Source organism: Trichomycterus rosablanca, chromosome 23 (assembly GCF_030014385.1).
Source record: "Trichomycterus rosablanca isolate fTriRos1 chromosome 23, fTriRos1.hap1, whole genome shotgun sequence".
Taxonomy (NCBI): Eukaryota; Metazoa; Chordata; class Actinopteri; order Siluriformes; family Trichomycteridae; genus Trichomycterus; species Trichomycterus rosablanca.
The window spans coordinates 19,005,265-19,021,020 of record NC_086010.1 but is presented as its reverse complement, the minus strand read 5'-3'; the positions used below and the strand labels follow the sequence as shown (position 1 = coordinate 19,021,020).

The 15,756-nt window shown below is 41.1% G+C and overlaps 1 protein-coding gene across 1 annotated transcript in view; it reads left to right on the top strand.

Moving 5' to 3' along the window:
- The first annotated feature begins 2,646 nt into the window (after positions 1 to 2,646).
- Positions 2,647 to 15,756, top strand: part of sema5a (sema domain, seven thrombospondin repeats (type 1 and type 1-like), transmembrane domain (TM) and short cytoplasmic domain, (semaphorin) 5A) — a 124,071-nt gene continuing 110,961 nt past the window's right edge. Inside the window, exon 1 of the mRNA XM_062985554.1 lies at positions 2,647 to 2,711. The gene's annotated coding sequence lies outside the window, so the exon portion shown is untranslated. The remainder of the gene's footprint in view (positions 2,712 to 15,756) is intronic.

The following is a 15,756-nucleotide window of genomic DNA, read 5'->3' as shown; positions in this document are numbered from 1 at the left end:
GAGGCTCGGCTCGACCAAATTAATGCTGAGGGGTTGGTGTTTACAAATCTGCATGCAGTATGATTGAAATATGCTTAGATTATATGCACAAAATCCATAGATGCATTATAGTTATGCAATCAAGTGTGAAAACTCCCTGTGGAACGGATGCCACGCTTTAAAGTCAAGACAAAGTTATTTGTTTAGTGTTTTTCAAACAATTTTAATCCAAATGTAGTCATTTCCAATTCTCCACTGCAATTCCCTTACCACTTTTACCTCCCATGCACTGACCAAGGAGAGCCGCAGATTTAACCTGCTAGCAGCTCACATTCTAGTGTCTGCATATGTGCAACAACAGTGAAGCCACGTCAACCTCCCTTCCTCAGACACAGCCAATTTTGTCTTTTAGATGCCCGGGTCTATGATGGGCTGTGCCACCCAAGCGCCCCTGTTATATAGCACATTTTACAATAAAACCTTTTCCTAAATATATGAAAGCTCCTTTATAACTTGTTTTAACTAAATATCCTAATCTATTTGATTAATGAACTGTAATTGACAACTGCAGAGCTCACATAATATTAAGTTACAGTGTGGGGTTGGTTGCTTACAAAGAAAAGGGAAAATCCCCAGAAACACAACACACACACACACACATTAAACACACAATCCTCTTCTCAGTCTACATGCACTATTGTGCTTATGTCTGTATGATATAAACTGATGAACCGCCTGCAGGGTGCCGTATATAAATGTCCAGATACCTGGATATCTAATACTAAGCAACACTACGTCATCTGTCACTCATATGTGGTGTAGCTGGCAGCATAAAGCCCGCTATATCTTTTTTGCATGTGTTGCATCAAATTGCAATGCCTCCTGGGTTAGATCTTCTCTTGAAGCCTACAATGAGGCAGTATTATTCACCTGGCATCAATTAGGGCCCCAAATAAAGTTTAGCCAAGAGGAAATAGAGAAGGGAAATCAGTGAGGGTGTGAATAGTGACAGAAAAATTTGCCCACATAGAAGAGCTTACAAGAGCGCAATAAACACATGCGCAATGTAATAAATATTAGGATAGAAATGTATTACTCTGACCTATTAGAAAGATGCCTCGTTGAACGTCACTAAGCTCTTCAGTCCAAGCTAATCTTCTGCCAGTGTTTATATATTAAGATTTTTATCTTTATCTGTTAGCTACAGGGGCTGTTGGGGTAGCTGACTAACCAACAGGAGTGTCATATTTTTGTTCTCTTGTGTATTCTAGTAAAAAGAATCAACAGTGCTTTCTATTTGTCCTTTTTATGCCCATGCCAATCTTCACAAAACACAGAGTATATTGTAGGTATTGACTATCTGATTTCCTTTAGACTCCTTCAGGCCAAAACACAGACAGAGAACCCAAATATTTGGGCTGCAATTCCGTTTTAATCACCTCGTCATGCAGCACGGCAGTTTTCTCCGTATTGCTGAATGACGGGGTGTGAGAACCAGGATTAGATACTCGTGTTTATTACCACAGAAGCACCCAAATATGAAATTGCATATAAAAAGAATCGCATGTAGTTTATTTTTCCTTTTCTTCCCAGCTGTCCTTTTTACAACCGTGATTTGTTTTCCTTGCATCAGAAAACTCACATATTTTCTTTCCTGTGCGGTTTTTATTTGAGTGGACTCGAAAACAGTAGCATGGCATTTCAAAGGTAGATGTGGAAGTCGTCTTGTGGAAGGAAGCTGTAATGTAAACCACAGATTATCCCGCTCTGATTCGCCTTTTGAAAAGCAATGAGGGGGAACAACTAAAATAAATTGTGTTATTTTTTTTTTTTACAGTGGAACAGTATATCTCTAAATCTCTGGTGACTGTAAGTCAGTAGTAATTTCTTGGGCACGGAGTAGTAGGGTAGGGTAGGAATAAAGCACTGTGATGGATTGGCACACTTTCCAGGATATTCCTGCCCTGTGATCAGTGTTTCCTGATGGAACCAGACCTGCCATGATTTGATAAAAATAAATGACTGAATGAAGTTTAAGTGTAAATAATTATACTCTTTAAAAATTCCTATGCACTCGGATGGTGCAGAGGTCCATTACACTATCCCACCACCACTAAGATCCGGGTTAGAATCTGTACGCCAGCCGGGTGTCTACATAGACATGATTGGCTGTGTCTGAGGGGGATGATCTGTACTGGAAAGATTCCTGTCTCACGCCCAGTGTTGTGCACTAAAACCGGATCAGTCGCGACCCTGAACAGATTAAAGCGGTTGATAAAGATATAATAAATAATGAAATATTAATAAGAGGTGTGAGATGTTTGGCTGAGATCTGTAGAGCTGGGAGAAGATACTTTTGGATCTTTTTTAGGGTTCTATCAGGGCTCAGGTGTGGTTCTGCATTACTGGGTCCATCTCAGTCATGATCAGCAGGCAAGGTCATCTGCATACAGCAGAAATGTGAGTTTTTAGGTCGTGCAGAGTGATACGGACTGCTGTAGATCACACTCTCTTACTCTCTCAGTGTGTTCATTCTCTCTCTCTCTCTCTCTCTCTCTCTCTCTCTCTCTCTCTCTCTCGTAGCGAGCGTCTTCACTCTCTCAGTGACTCTGTGCCACTCGGATCATACTCTCTCCTCTCTCACAGTCTGCTCTGTATCAGGATTACTGCAGCTCGGATACTCGTCTCTTTATCTTCTCTAGATGGTCCGTCTCTCCCCCGGTGTTCCCCCGGTAAGTCTCCAGTTTCTCTGGTGTGTGTAGCTGCGCGGTTCTGTCTCGGTACCTGCCGGCCGTGTGCGCGCTGCGCTCCTGCGTATCCACTGCGTGTTCCGCTCCAGTCCGGCACTCACCACACACCACAGCGCAGTTATAGTACATACTGAGATGGAAATGGAATGGAAGTTTATTTATTTCTACTGTTTTTAGTTTTTTTTTTTATTAATCAGCGCTGGATTGTTTGTCGGAGAAAGTTTGAATGACTTCTAAAGCGCAGTCCAATTTGCGCTAAATCAGACTGACATTTCTATCATACAAATACGTTTGTGCACAATACACAGTATTTAATTCTGATCTTTATTGTTTCTAATTTTAATATCAGTGTAGTGAGAATTCATGCAGACCTGTTTGTAATGTGAAATCATCTTCATAATTACCATGCGCGGTTACGCAGTGTATAAACACCAATGAACTCAGTAGTGCTGTAATGGGACCATGTGCGCTTCTGCTCTGATTGTGATATTATTTTTGGGAATATTTATGCACTCGTTTTATATTGTATCGCTCATAGCGAGGATTAAACCACTTGATGGCGCTGTAACAGAGTTTTATTGATTATTAAAGGGATTCCATAAACAGTAATGCGTATTAGATAGCAGAACTGCGCAGTAATGGTTGAATGAGGATGACAGCATGGGAAATTATATATTATGGTATATAAGGAATTAGTTTTGTCCTTCTGGTGGCTCTTGTTCTTTTAATGTTCTTTCAAACAACGTCACCACACTAGAAATGTTCATTATTAAAAACCCCACAATTAATTGTTAGTGAGGCATGGTGGCACCACTGTTAGTGCGATTGTCCTAAAGACCTGAGTTGGATATTCACCCCCAGTCCTTCTCTTTGCTGGGACCCGGAAAGCTCAGTAACAGTGCGAGTGAAATTACTACTTTCCTAAGTAATAACTAATTCCACTGGTAATTACATGGTGAGACGTCTGTTTCATCTTTTCTGCACATAAGTTAAATTTGTGCAGCAAATGCCTTTCAAGTTTAGAACATTCTTTCCTGTAAGGAAATTTTTTTTTAAATGATTGTTGTGGTAATTACAAGGTTAATACAGATGTGGTTGCTGCTGTGCAGCAGATTTCTCTGTTGGAAGCTGAGTGTGTAACACTGTCTAATCAAAGGATAGGAAATATTATTTTAGGCCTGTTGAGTGTCTCCCCTATAAAGCAATGCTTACTCAGAGCTGTTTGGCTGATAGTGTGGAGCTTTGATGTTACACTTCTTCAGTAAACATCTTGTTCTCATGTCCCACACATTTATATGTTAGAAACACAAACAGTGAGTGATATATACTCATAATGTTTGTTAAAATAAGTTGGGGTTTTTTATTTTCCCTTTTACTTGTTCTGAAACTATGAGGAGCCTGTAATCATACCAGCAAAATATGTGGGCTATTCCGTCGAGTCGGTGCCATTTCCATTCCCAGGACTTTATATGTATAAATGTAAATGATAATTAACTTTAAAATGCATTTTCTAATTGAGCAAAGTGTCCTGCATGTTGATCTAATTGCACATTTAGGATCTATCATTTAAAACGTTCATAAAACCCCCCATAACACTGATAAATAGTGTTAAAGTGTTGTTCACATCCTCACTCTCTAGCACGACAATTTAGAATGAAATATAAGGAGTACAATCCTTTTCTCCTGCAGTGTTCGGTGACTCCAGATCCCATCGATGTTTTTAATCTTTATTTTCCATCAGAAATGTAGAATATTGTGGTTAAAATCCCCTCAGTCCTGTTACCCTCACATATTCATCCTCCTGATAATAAACATGTGGAAATATTCTCATCAGTCAGGTCACATTTTGAACAGAAATGAACATTATCTGTTTCTACTGAAGATCATGGGAAGAGCATTAGTAGGTTCTCCCTTTTTTCCCCTGTATGTTTGATAATATTGTAACTCTGACTGTTTATACTTATTAGTTTATTTTAAAAAGAACATGTGATAAATCACTAGACTGTGCTCGGTGTTCTGTGCTTTAGCACATTCTCCATGCTGCTTTATTTCATGTATGTACTAATTCTAGGTTAAAATTAGAACTCTCAGTCCTGTTCCTCATATACAGCCCATCTTATACAGCTTAGAAACCTTGTAGAAATGAAACAAAGGTGCTTGAGATTCGACCAAAACACATTCTGAGTAGTTCAGTGTGTGTGTTACTACATGCAAATGGAACCCATTCGGTGGAACGGCCCATGTACAATCTGATATGTGCTAAATCACATGCTACATTACTGAAACGTCTGCATAATTAGTGATTTTAGTCCTCACTAGTTTGATTACTATTTTGTGTTTGGCGTAAATGTCTTTTTCTTTCAAATGTGTGTTTACTCTCTTCTCATTACAGTTAGATAAATCCAATAACAGGCACAGCACAGCTCATAATTAAAACATTTCCTTCAAATAACATTTTCAAACATAAGAATGTTAATGAATGAATTTAGTTTATATGTAAGCCACAGGATTTTGCCACTAATGTCAATATCTTGTGGTCCAACCTCAACTAAATATTTATGCACTACTGATTTCTCACGAGCCATCACACTTCTACTATTGTCAATATTATTATCGCTCATATTATTATTACTCAGCAGCATGGTGTCTGAAATGTGTGCCACCTTCAGCGTGAGTTAACACAACAGGCTTTGGCAGGTCATTAAGCGTAATGGCATCAGCATATTTTCAGCCACGCACATTTAAACACTCACACTCACTCGCTCGGAGCTAAATTTAATGAGTCTCAGCATGGTGGACTAAATATAAACTGCCTTTTCAAATAGACAGCAAACTCAGCTGTTATAATCGCACACACGCCCCCACATCCTAATAAATATTCATAAAGAGTTTACACTACAGACTGTACTCATAAAGCATCACTGCTGTCACTGTAATCCATTGTAATCTGGTAATAGGGAAGGTTTGCAATCATTATAAGCTGATGTAATGCCTCATAAAGCTTCTCTAAGTGGCCAAAAGTTGGTAGACCCTATTTTTTATTATTATAAGTTTAGGTGTCTCCAACTTGTGGCAACAGTTTGAGAAAAGGTCGCTTTCCTTTTTTCAGCATGAGTGTCCCCGTGTACTCTAAGTACGACCCAAAAAGACATGGTTAGACAAGTTTGGTGTCCAGCTTAGAGCCCTGACCTCACCCCGCTGAACACCCTTTGGGATGAGTTGGAATATTGATTTTTATCCAGACCTTCACGTCAAGCAGACTGAATGAGCACAAGCAAAATCAGACACACTAAAACTCTTATAGAAAGCATTCCCAAGGGAGCGGAGGCTGTAGCAGCTGCAAAGGAGAGGTCAACCTAATATGAATGCCTGTGGGTTTGGAATGGGATGTCCTACAAGCGTATATTCTGATGTGCACACACTGTCGGCCATATAGTTTATATCGCTAAATCGATGTAAGGTAAATAGCTCGTGCACTGCTCATTTCTTTTAATCAACTTTAGTCTGTCTGTGCTCACTGATTTAACCTCACCTCACGTCTATCGATCCAAATCGACTTCAGTTCATGGAATTGATCTGAAGTCAGCTATTCATTCTCACTCCCTTTGTCTTACTTTTTAACCTTATTCTGATTGGTTTTACTTATTATAAAGCTACTGACCAACACAGACTAGTGATCTCCCGAAAAAGTAGAAGGTATGAAAAATTCCATGCAAGAACAATTGTGCACAAACAGTGAAGCAAATTAACGATCCAGCTTGTTGCAGTTTATTAGGATGTACAGTTCAAAAGCTCTTTGAATTTTTATATTAGCTGTGCAGTGTTTGTCCTGCGTGTAACTCTGCACACTTTCTTCAGATTAAAAACAGGGCTTTGTTTACGAGGTGGCGGGGCTTAGTGTGTCTCTAGTGTAGGGGGGCATGGCTCTAATGCTCTAAAGCCTTTTTGTGTGATTTCACAAATACGTCTATTGTATTAATGTGCTTATGTTTTGTATTATTAGAGGGGGGTGAGACTGAGGAGGCGTTATTATTGATGTGTTATTCATCAGATGTTTGTATGAGAGCTCCACTTGAGAAATGAGAAAGTAATAGCAGAATGTTTTGTAGATTTTAAGGCATCATAAAAGGTTATAAAATGCTGACAGAGAATTATTCACATAATTAAAATGCAACACAGGCTTCACAGACGGACCTTTTTATTCGTACTAGATTGTAGCGTGCTCACAATACTTTTGGTTTAGGCTGAGTTTGCCTCCAGAGGAGAGCAGTTCAAAGCTGTTCACACCACTAATTCTAAATATAATCCTCTGTAGAGCTGTAGTGTGTATAATTACCCTGGGTGAGACTGCACAGAGAGGAAAGTGACCCTGATCCAGATGGTTCTGTTATTTTAGGTCTTAGCAGAGACACAGTGAAGTCGGTGAAGACACAAAGGACAAAGGCACAAAAAGTCAGAAAAGTATTGAATTCTCACTAAAGTTTTCATCTGTACTTCTTTTGTCTTTTTGGAAACAAGAATACGTTTTAAAATCATAACCGGAGAGCCGAACACAGGCTGCTGAAAGATTTTAAACAATAAATAGATCTAATACAGTGAGCTATATGACTATACTTGAAATTATGTGCCTGTACATGAATGTTCGTGTATCTGTAATACAGAATGAACTCAGGATACGGTCTGTGTACCAGGACAAATAAGAAACCTCACCGCTGGCCCCGAGGCACCAAAATCCATTAACAAGAACTGAATGAGTCTTCAATGGGTTATTGAGGTTCCTTTAGGCAATAAGATGCGATCGCTCTAGTAGTGAATATTAGGGCTGTAATGATGTACACGTATTCTGTTGTTTCCATGCAGCACGAACTGTGAATCAAATACAAGTAGTAGGACCATAAACGCCAAGGTGAAACCTAAAAAAATCAGGAATAAACGTCAGACCTCAACTACTGTATGTTACCCAAGTGTCTCTTGTTCTTTGGAAGTTTATAACACCCTGAAATTGTCGTCAGTGAACAGTTCACGACAATTCTTGAGCTGCGTAATGATTTAATTACGCCTCGAGACTTTACAACTAGAAATGGTGTCCAAAATTGCCACCAATTTTATTCTGTTTTTTTAAGCTCATTAAATGCATCCAGCCGTGTATAGAAACCCAATTCCAAATGTATGGAGCAGTAGGATTAATATAAATAAACTCATTAATGTTTAACTCACTTGCTTCAGTCTATTTCAGATTAGCTTGAGCTTAGAGAACTCGGTGGCGTTACTGGATGTTGTTGATGTACAGTGTATCACGAAAGTGAGTACACCCCTCACATTTCTGCAAATATTTCATTATATCTTTTCATGGGACAACACTATAGACATGAAACTTGGATATAACTAAGAGTAGTCAGTGTACAGCTTGTATAGCAGTGTAGATTTACTGTCTTCTGAAAATAACTCAACACACAGCCATTAATGTCTAAATGGCTGGCAACATAAGTGAGTACACCCCACAGTGAACATGTCCAAATTGAGCCTAAAGTGTCAATATTTTGTGTGACCACCATTATTATCACTGCCTTAACCCTCCTGGGCATGGAATTCACCAGAGCTGCACAGGTTGCTACTGGAATCCTCTTCCACTCCTCCATGATGACATCACGGAGCTGGTGGATGTTAGACACCTTAAACTCCTCCACCTTCCACTTGAGGATGCGCCACAGGTGCTCAATTGGGTTTAGTCCATCACCTTTACCTTCAGCTTCCTCAGCAAGGCAGTTGTCATCTTGGAGGTTGTGTTTGGGGTCGTTATCCTGTTGGAAAACTGCCATGAGGCCCAGTTTTCGAAGGGAGGGGATCATGCTCTGTTTCAGAATGTCACAGTACATGTTGGAATTCATGTTTCCCTCAATGAACTGCAGCTCCCCAGTGCCAGCAACACTCATGCAGCCCAAGACCATGATGCTACCACCACCATGCTTGACTGTAGGCAAGATACAGTTGTCTTGGTACTTCTCACCAGGGCGCCGCCACACATGCTGGACACCATCTGAGCCAAACAAGTTTATCTTGGTCTCGTCAGACCACAGGGCAGTCCAGTAATCCATGTTCTTGGACTGCTTGTCTTCAGCAAACTGTTTGCTGGCTTTCTTGTGCGTCAGCTTCCTTCTGGGATGACGACCATGCAGACCGAGTTGATGCAGTGTGCGGCGTATGGTCTGAGCACTGACAGGCTGACCTCCCACGTGTTCAACCTCTGCAGCAATGCTGGCAGCACTCATGTGTCTATTTTTTAAAGCCAACCTCTGGATATGACGCCGAACACGTGGACTCAACTTCTTTGGTCGACCCTGGCGAAGCCTGTTCCGAGTGGAACCTGTCCTGGAAAACCGCTGTATGACCTTGGCCACCATGCTGTAGCTCAGTTTCAGGGTGTTAGCAATCTTCTTATAGCCCAGGCCATCTTTGTGGAGAGCAACAATTATATTTCTCACATCCTCAGAGAGTTCTTTGCCATGAGGTGCCATGTTGAATATCCAGTGGCCAGTATGAGAGAATTGTACCCAAAACACCAAATTTAACAGCCCTGCTCCCCATTTACACCTGGGACCTTGACACATGACACCAGGGAGGGACAACGACACATTTGGGCACAATTTGGACATGTTCACTGTGGGGTGTACTCACTTATGTTGCCAGCTATTTAGACATTAATGGCTGTGTGTTGAGTTATTTTCAGAAGACAGTAAATCTACACTGCTATACAAGCTGTACACTGACTATTCTAAGTTATATCCAAGTTTCATGTCTATAGTGTTGTCCCATGAAAAGATATAATGAAATATTTGCAGAAATGTGAGGGGTGTACTCACTTTTGTGATACACTGTATGTCTTCTGCTTTGCAAAGTAGAATCTTTACTTGCATTTAAAGATCCAAAGCCAAACTGTGTTTACTGACAAGAGTTTCTAAAGTTCTCTAGAGTCCATGTGTATATATATTTATTACAGAAGCATGTCTGTTTAATGTAGTTCCTGCTAAGGGATCACAGGGATGGAATGTGTCACTCAGGAACTCAGGTACAAACCACTGCTTTTTTACTTGGGGGTTTGGGTTAGTTAGTTTTGGGAATGGTCCTTATTAGTTCCAGAATAGCTGTGCCCTTTTGCAGAAAGAAAGGTCCATAAAGACGTGGTTTGACTAGTTTGGTGTGAGGTTAACTCCACATCGAGCCCTTTTGGCAGGAATTGGAACTTTGCGAGCTAGAATCTCCTGCACAGCATCAGGGATTGACTTCACAAATGCACCTTTGACCAAACGAGCACACATTCCCACAGATTAACCTCAAAATCTTAAGTAAAAAGCCTCCCCTGAGGAGCGGAGGCTGTTATAGCAGCGGGTCCACGCTGTCGTTTTGGAATGGGATGTCCTGGCGAGGCGCGTCTGTGTTCCTTATCATCACCGAAATGAAAGCAGCCGAGGTGAAAACGTTAGCAGCTCGTGAGCAGCCGTAACGTCTCCCCCTGTGTGATGCTCATTTAAATCTGACATGTTGCCACGACTGAACTCAGACCCGGCGTGAAAAATGCGAACTGTCCGTCACACACAACAGGAGTCGCAGGAATGAAAATGTATAAAGAGAAGCTTTATTAGCACTGATGCTGCTTGTAAAGGTTCAGCAATGTTGCTATAGTTACTAAGGAAGATCTGATCATTAGAGGTGAGGAAGAAAGCAGTGCAGACAATGGGCGGTCCGGCAGTGTGTGTGTGTATGAGAGTGTGTGTGTGACCTTTTATTTTCCTTTGTTTGCATTATTTAGCAGCACCAAATGTATGTACTACTAGTGAATAATGAATTCTATTTACTTATAGCTGTGGTTGTTTCCTCTCATTTAATTCACGTTATGTTTTGGGTGGCTGAAGCTCTGTGTTGGTTTGGTTACCTAAAAGGATAAAGTGCTTGATTTATGTTTGGTGTTTGGCAGTTGTAGCCTAGCGGTTAAGGTACTGGACTAGTAATCAGAAGGTAGCTGGTTCAAGCCCCACCACTGCCAGGTTGCTGCTTTTGGGCCCTTGAGCAAGGCCCTTAACCTTGTAATGTAAGTTGCTTTGGATAAAAACATCTGCTAAATGACTTAAATGTAATATTGTGTTTTATTTCTTTATTTTTGCATTGGAGATTTCGCCTCCGGGTTTGACTGATCCACTTTAAATTAATCACTAAAAACGAGCCCTCCGTCTCCTCCTCAGGTTGTGTTTATAATCTAACCCGTTTATCTCATGGTGGTGCGTCTCCGCCACCGTCGCAGCGTGTTTGTATTTTGTACAAAGCTTTTTTTAAAATCGGTTTAGATAAGAACATCTGCCAAACGTCGGAAGTGTAACGAATGATTGGAATCACTATCACACTACGCCTAAATTCTGCCCAGATCTTGTAAAAACTAAACAACCGGCTCGCTTAAGCTAACAAGAGGAACCGTAGTCCAAACAGAGTCGAGTGTTTACTGCACTAATAGCTCCTCTGAAATGCACTTTATTGCTTTAATGCTAAACTTAATCTCTGTTTTTATACAAAGTACTAAGATTTAGGTATTATCAAAGCTTGAGAGTGTCGTATATACTAATGTATACATATCTGACTAAGTGCTATATTTTCTCTTTGTTGAGACTCTTTTGTTTATGCTCATAAATGCGTACAGTATATTTTCGTTATGTTGTTTGATATTTGCAATAGGAGTGAATTAAATACTAATAAAAACATTTGTTTTGCTTTACTCTGAGTATATTAGATGATTATCATGTTCATAGTGTCTCTGTGTGTGTTATTTATGTGGTGTGTGTGTGTGTGTTAGATCCCTCTCTGAGTTGCTATGAATGAGCATGTTATCGAACCCTCTGAGTGTGTTTGTGCGTGTACACAGAGTTGTTATCAGACCTAAGCGAATAACAGGAAGTTAAATAAGTAGGGACATTTCTCCGACGCCAATAGAGGTCCTGGCTGTCACAGCCGGTGTAGGTTCCTCGGCTCGTTTAATGAGAATCCTGTTTACTCAGGAGCGATGGTCAGTACTGTTCGAGTAAACAGGGGAGGTATTTCTTACATTTAAGGTTAATGCAGTGGGAAATTTTCATATTATGGGTTGGAACAATGATTCTGAAGAACGTTAAACCACCTGCCTATTAATGTGTAGGTTTCCAGTCCAAGTCATGGACTCAACAACACGTCTAGCCACAAGACGTAAGCAGCAGATCCGGTAAGTTGAGAAGTGGGATCATCCTGCTGGTGAAGACCGTTGGCATGAAGGGCTGCACATGGTCAGCCACAATATTTAGGCAGGTGCTATGTGTCAAAGTAACATCCACATGAATGCCAGGACACATGGGTGCCCACCAGTTGCCCAGAGCATCACACTTTCTTCGCTGTTGTATCCTGGCACACGTCGTCCACATGCTGTAAAAGAAAATTCCATTGCTTCTCGCTCTAGTTCTGATGCTCACGTGCCGCTGTAGCTGCTTTTGTGGTGGACAGGGGTCAGCATGGGGGCACTCTGACCAGTCTGCAGCTACCAAGCTGTGATGTGTTGTCTGCTCTGACATCGTTTTATCATAGCCAGCATGAACTTATTTTGGGTACACATGACCCTGTTGTTTTTCTTTGGACCAATTTTGGCATCTGTTAACCACTGCATGCCTGGAACACCCACCAAGATGACGCTGTCGTTTCGTGGTTCTGGCCAAAACAATTCGGTCCTTTTATAGTCACTCAGGTTTTTACAGTCGTCCGTTTTTACTGGTTACGACACATCGGTTTAAAGAACAGACTGTCTTAACAATCTGTCTGATATATCTCACCTGATGACAGCAGCCAGGGTAAGGAGATAATCACTTCCTCTGCTGGTGGTTTAAACGCTGTGACTGATAATTTATAATATTATTGCTGCAGGGGGTTAAAAATATGTCATCTAAATTTGTTTTAGGGGTTGGGGCTGGTTCGTTGGCTGCCTTAATTCTGCATATGTAGATGCTCCTTTACTACCTAATTACCCGTGTGCTGCCTTAAAATACACTAAACGTCATGAAAAAGCATGAATTATTGTTTAGGTGGTGAAGAAAAAACAAAGAACGAAGCTAACCCACGCCCCCTTCGACACGTGGGCAGCAGACGTATGCATTTTGTCACCTACACTTTGACGAGTGCAGTGCGGATCAGCTCTGTGTACGGAGAGACACACCCTGATCCGCACTTTTTTCCCGTCTCTGTGCAGGCAACATCGATCAGCCAGCAGAGGTCGTAACTGCATCAGTTATGAGAGAGAGACCCCATCCGGCTTAGTCCCGCCCATATCTGAACAACAGGCCAATCGTTGTTCATGTGGCCGCTCAGCCCAGACTCGATACGATGTATTCCAGATCCCAGCTCTGGTGTACCAGCATGTGTTTTTACTGCTGCGCCACCTGAGTGGCCCATTAATGTAGTTGTTTTATTGACCATGAGATGTTTTACCAGCACTTTATCCTGGTCAGGGTTGCAGCAGGTCCGGTTTTTCCATAGTAACACACCACAGGCAGGATGCCAATCCCTCACAGGTCCTCACCTACCAGACAATCATGTCTGTATGCACACGCCTATATGCACGTAGTGGCCTAGCGTGATTTACCGCTGTGCCACCTGAGCGCCTTCACCATAACATAAAACTGCTAAAAATAACAAAACCTCTCATTCCAGTTTTACTTCCACAGTTGTTTGATATTTATAAAAAGTTCATGCAAGTCTCTGTTAACACTAGGTGACATTTTTATATACTGTTTTCTTTACTTTTAAAAGGGCACGCTGTGCATTTGCTTGCACTGCTGAAATGTATTTTAATATATGAATGTTTTTGGTGTTTAATATAGTTTTAAAAAGATAGAATAGGACGTTATAATCCCTCGTAAACACACTTTTATGCTATTGTTCACTGGTGATTAACCCCCCCAATCAAAAAGAGAACTATTTTCTCAGACCATTACATAGATGTCATAGACTAACCTTGTAATGCTAAATAAAATTAGTCCAACGTTTATGTACGTGCCACATGTACAGAGTTTCTCTTGTACTAATTACCCCAACCGGTCAAAATTAAGTCAAAAAGAATGAGATTCGTAAAAAAAAGGAACTATTTGTGTATTTGTGCTGTGCTGTGAATATTATGATTCTGAGAGGCAGATTTATAAAGCAGAATCATTTATGAGCGTATTTGGGATCGTTGTGTAACACATCGTGTGTATCGGCTCTTTTATGTGTGAAGTTCACATGTGTGCAGGACTTAAAACCAGAATATTATGGCTAAGGTAACCCAGTAATTACTCCCGTATTGAGACTAAAAGAGGCTTTTGTTACCTGTTTTCCACAGACGCTGTGCCGGATTTATTGTGCATTCAGGAGCCAGTGAGCCTCTTTGCATCAGTTGCACGAACCGAATTGTTAAGCAGCATCAGATGTGTTTATTAAAGCTGGTACAAATAATAGACGCTTTACCTCGACATTAAGAATAAGCTTTTATACCTGAAGTCAAATTCTTCAGCATCTAAAGACAGATGCTGGATGTGTTACACCATTATTAGAGCAAAAGGTCGAGTGAGTTGGAAAAAGTTGCTTGAATGTTTATTATTTATTAATCAGCTTTATTGCTAATTCCTGTCTCGTACTGTCAGCCAGAAATACTGCCGGTACACATGAACTCTCACTAAAGGTGTGTTTATCTTAGAAGCTGTATGTAATATTAAGAATAAATCATGAAAATGTATTACATTTACATTTTCGGCATTTAGCAGACGCTTTTTATCCAAAGCGACTTACAATTATGATTAAACACGATTTTAAGCAATTTAGGGTTAAGGGCCTTGCTCAGGGGCCCAACAGTGGCAACCTGGTAGTGGTGGGGCTTGAACCAGCAACCTTCTGAATATTAGTCCAGTACCTTAACCACTGAGCTATCACTGTATTATTTAGCTTTAGGATAAGGATAAGCGAAAATGGAAAGGGAAAATGGAACGCCTGTTATATTTATATTTACGTCTATATGAATATGATTAAGGGCCTTGCTTGAGGGCCCAGCAGTGGCTGTGTGGCAGAGCTGGGATTCCAACCCACAACCCAAGTTGGTAACCCACAGCTCTACCCACTAGACTTCCACTGACAATTAACACTAAACAGTTTTGCCGCTCAGGTGGCGCAGCGGTAAAACATGCTCCGGGTGGGCTGGCCGGCTACATGAACAACGATTGGCTTGTTGTTCATACAGGGTGGGAGCTGATAGGGACCTCATAACTGCTGCAATTACGACCTCTGCTGGTTGATTGATGGCACTGCACAGTCGAAAAATAATGCTGATCAGGGTGTGTCTCTCCGTACACAAAGCCGATCTGCTTATGAACTTGCTACAGGGGGCGTGTGTCAGTTTCGCTCTCCTCAATCAGGGTGGAGATCAGCATCAGTAAAGAGGTAATTGGATACGACTAGATTAGGGGAGAAAATTGGGGGGGGGGGGGGGGGCTGTGGCTGTGTGGCAGAGCTGGGATTCAAACCCACAACCTTCTAGTTGGTAACCCACAGCTAGGCCACTAGGCTCCCACTGTCCATTAACACTGAAGAGATTTACGTTTAGTGAACATGCTAAGTAATAAATCCGGTTATAACCGCGCCAGGTCTTACTTTTAAATATTGTATTTTCTTATCGTGTCTTTACCTGTTGCCCCTGAAACATTATTGACTCAGTGCTGTCTCGCGGATCTTTCTTTTCTATTCTCCTCCCGGGTCGTTCTCACTCGCAGGCGTCGCCGCCAATGTATTTGAAATTCAGGAATATCTTATTTGTCACTTTTGAAGAATTATGGTAATAGAAGCTGCTTTATTCTGCACAACGTCTGACATTAAATGCCATCAAGATTTCCACCCGCGCTAAAATGTCAGTGACTCACACAGTGATTCATAACTATCGCTTTTCTCCTGCCACATTGATCCATTTTCCCCTCTTTCCTTTTGTGAAGTTAAAACTGGT